The sequence below is a fragment of the Lipotes vexillifer genome, unplaced genomic scaffold (assembly GCF_000442215.2).
Source record: "Lipotes vexillifer unplaced genomic scaffold, Lipotes_vexillifer_v1.1 scaffold1439, whole genome shotgun sequence".
NCBI classification, from domain to species: domain Eukaryota; kingdom Metazoa; phylum Chordata; class Mammalia; order Artiodactyla; family Lipotidae; genus Lipotes; species Lipotes vexillifer.
The window spans coordinates 997,408-1,001,250 of NW_006785059.1; the positions used below are offsets into that span (position 1 = coordinate 997,408).

The 3,843-nt window shown below is 49.2% G+C and overlaps 1 pseudogene; it reads right to left on the reverse strand.

The window, feature by feature from the left end:
• Positions 1-185: 185 nt before the first annotated feature.
• On the reverse strand, positions 186-2,856 carry LOC103084227 (GTP-binding nuclear protein Ran-like; annotated as a pseudogene).
• Positions 2,857-3,843: the final 987 nt, after the last annotated feature.

Here is a 3,843-nt window from a genome sequence, read left to right on the forward strand (position 1 = left end):
CCCCACCTTCCTCCCTCCCTCCCCCCTCACCACCTTCCTCCCTTCCCCCCCACACTCCCTCGCCTCCCCGCGGGTTCTGGGCGTCCTTGCAAGGCAAGCACTTCCTGAGAGGGTGGCTTGGAGGCCAGCGCAGTCATTCTTTAAGGAAGGGGGGATGGGATCAACAAGGCAGTTGAAACCCGGTTCTAGGCGGCCTCCGGTGGTGCCCCCCGCGGGGCCCAAGCCGCCCCACCTCCGCGACTGCCCGGAGCCCCGCTGCGGACTGTGCTGGCTGCCGCCACCCGGCCTTCCGTGATGCACCCCTTCACTTCGGGGTGGATCGGATCCGGGGGATGCGGGGGCTCCCGGAGAGTGTGACTCAGAGGGGCAGAGGTCCCCCAATTCTCGAAGCCTGCGAGCCCCAGGGCAACCCTTAGCCCCAGGGCAGCGCGCTCGTCCCCTTGCAAGGATGGACTGCGGGGGGTGGGGGTGGGGGCCGATTGGTGAACGGGGCTTATGGCCCCTCCCTGGAGGGCTTGGAGGGTTGTAATTCAGGCTGGCCCGCCTTTTCCAGCCCCTCTCAGCTCCATCCCCCACTCCATCCCCAACCCCCCTCACCCCGAGCCGGAGCCCCAGCCGTCGGGCAGGTCCGGCAGGCTGTCCGGGGCAGTATTGACCTGACGCGGCAGGAAGGAGGGAAGGAGGGCTGAGCAGCCTGGCTGGGAGGCCGCACTTCTTATCGCCCCCTCCCACCCGGGGCGGGGGGGCTGGGGGCTCCTGCCCCGCTGGAGCCGGGCCGGCTGGGGGCGCCAGCTGCCTTGGGAGCCGGTTTTGGATGTGGGGTCAGGCCGGGCTCTTAGGCCTTTTTCACCTCATGACACACCCAGAAATTTTATATAATATCTCTAGGACATTCAGGGGAGAACTGGAGAGTATTTGGAGAGTCAAAATGTGGCCTGCTGGAAAAAAAAGAAAAGTATTTCTGTGTATTATGTAATCATTTCTGTGTATTATGTAAAAAAATTAAGTGTGTTGAATATCAAGTATGTATATACGATTTTCTAATGAAATCTTTCCAACCCTCCCTTTTTTTACTTTTACTATGGAAAATTTCAAACATATACAAAAATAGATGAGTAGATAATCCCCAGCTTCAATAATTATCAAGGTAGGGCCAATTTTGTTTCCTCTCTACACCCACCCACTTCTTCCCCCTCCTATTATATCTTTTCAATTTCTAATGATAAGTTAAGCTTGCATTTTAATTAGCCTTTGCTGTGTAACAAGCCACCCCAAGGAATAGTGGCTGAAAACAACAATATTTTGATTTGTCATGATTTGGTTGGCTGGGTACTTCCTCTTGCCAGTTTTGACTGGACTCACTCAAGAGGGAGGATCAGCTGGGCTGGAAGGTTCCAGATGGCCTGACTCACACATCTAGCTGTGGACTAGGACTCCTCAGGTCTCCTCTCCTCCATGGCTTCTCGTGTTCTAGTAGGCTAAGTGGACTTCTTTATATGGCAACCAGAACCTTCTGGGAGAATCAAGGCAGAAGCCTCAAGCTTCCTGAGCCAACTGTGGGAGTCTCAAGTCACTTCCACCCACTTCTATTGGCCAAAGCAAGGCCAGTCCAGACTCTGGGATAGGAGGGTAGAGAAATAGACCCACCCTCGGATGGGAGGAACAAAGTGCAGTGACACACTGCAAAGTGAATGCTAGCATGTGAGGGATTGGTGGTCTTTAACCAATCTAGTACACAGTTAGCTTTTATCAACATAACTTTTTACATGAGATTTTATGCTTGCAATGGCCACACACAATTCCTGATCTAGACTTTTTAATGATAAACAAAATGCTTGATAGTCACCATCAAGGAGAAACTTTGTTGGTACAGGTAAGCAATTGACATTTTTTATCATCCATTTAAAGTTGTACAACAATTGAAATTATATTTAAAGAATCTGGCAGCTCTTCCTTTAGTGGGCAGATGAGGCACGTGCATTATGAGAGCAGTAGACCTGCAGTTGGCATGGACACCATAAAATTACACATCAGCCACAAAAAGATAAAGGTGTCTGATACATGTGGAGATGGGGTTTCAGGGCACGCTGGGGGGACCCTGCTCTGCCAGCCTCATATTACACTGCCAAGGCTCGGTCCATGACAACCTCTGGTGGGGCAAGAACAGGCATGGCAATGAACTCCAAGTTAGGGGCTCCAATTAGTTGTTGTTGTTTTTTTAATTGAGGTATAGTTGATTTACAATGTTGTGTTAGTTTCTGCTGTATAGCAAATTGACTCAGTTATTCATATATATACATTCTCTTTATATTCTTTTCCATTACAGTTTATCACAGGACATTGAATATAGTTCCCTGTGATCCAATTAGTTTTTGAACAAGCCAAAGGAAAGGCTCTTCAGAGTTGTACTTACTCTTAGCAGAACTGTCATAGTACTGAAGATTCTTCTTTTATGGAAGATGATGGATTTTGCCTTCACTTTCTTGTCCTTAATATCCACCTTGTTGCCACACAACATAATGAGGTTGTTTTCACATACTTGTACCAGATCTCTATGCCAGTTAGGCACATTCCTGTAAGCTCTCGATGTTACATCAAACATTAAAATTCTACATTGGGTTTGGATATAATAGCCATCTCTCCAGCCACCAAATTTCTCCTGACCAGCTCAATATATCCCATACATTGACCTTAATAGGTCCTCTGCTGGTGTGGAACACAAAGGAATGGACCTCAACCACAAACATGGCTACGTTCTTCTCTAGTCACCAATCAGTGACGTTTCATGAATGTAGTTTTTCCATCACCAACCAATACAAGTTTGAACGGAGCTTGTGATTCTCCTTGGGCAGCCATCATGATGTTTATTCCAGAAGCATCTCCATGCTGAGGGTGCTATGACCATTATTCTTGCGTTTACTATTAACATGTTAGCATGCCCCATCTGTGTACCCCCTTTGTAAAATTAGGCAACAGTCTTCAAGACTACTCTCACTTCTGACACCAACTGCAGAGCTCAGGGGTCCCCAAGATCACCCTCAGGTCTGATTATTTGCTAGAAAGACTCACAGAACTCACTGAATGCTTTTATACTCATGGTTACAGTTTATCACTGTGAAAGGATACGGATTGAAATCAGTCAAGGGAAGAGACGCAGGGGGGCAGGGTCCGGAGAGGTCCAAACACGGAGCTTCCATTTGTCCTCTCCCAGTGGCGTCACGGATAGTGCTAACTCCTCCCAGCAACTATGCTGTGACAATATGCGTGGAGTATTGCCAGCCAAGGAAACTCACTTGAGCCTTGGTGTACAGAGTTTTTACTGGAGCTTAGTCATGTAGACATGGTTGGTTGTCCACCCTCTGAAGGCTGAGCTGATACCATGTGACCCAAAGCCCCTACTGTAAATCAAGTTGTTGTCCTATCTGGCGTGGCCTAAGGCCCCCAGGTAAACAAAGATACTCTTATCAGGCAAGACATTCTAAGGGTTTAGAGATCACCTTCCAGGAACCAAGGCAAAGGCCAGGCCTTTCTTTGGGCAAGGTTCATTCTTCACTGCACACCCTCATTCTGCTTTTTCTCTCTCTTCCTTTCTCCACATCTTTTCCCTTCCACCTCTCCTCTGTCCTAGGCTGGGAGGTCACGCTGTTGTCATAGGGAGTTTGAAGGTCAATAAAAGGGATGGGACACCTCAGTAGTTCCCTCCCCAGGTCTCCACAGCTTTGTGTCCAGGGTGCTGTGTGGCAGAGGCCAGCCATGTTGCTGCCTGCCAGGAGAGCCCTGGGAGATGGCAGGTGAGTGTGGAGAGGGCAATGGGTCTGGGCAGCTAGTTGAGCTCCTGATCCC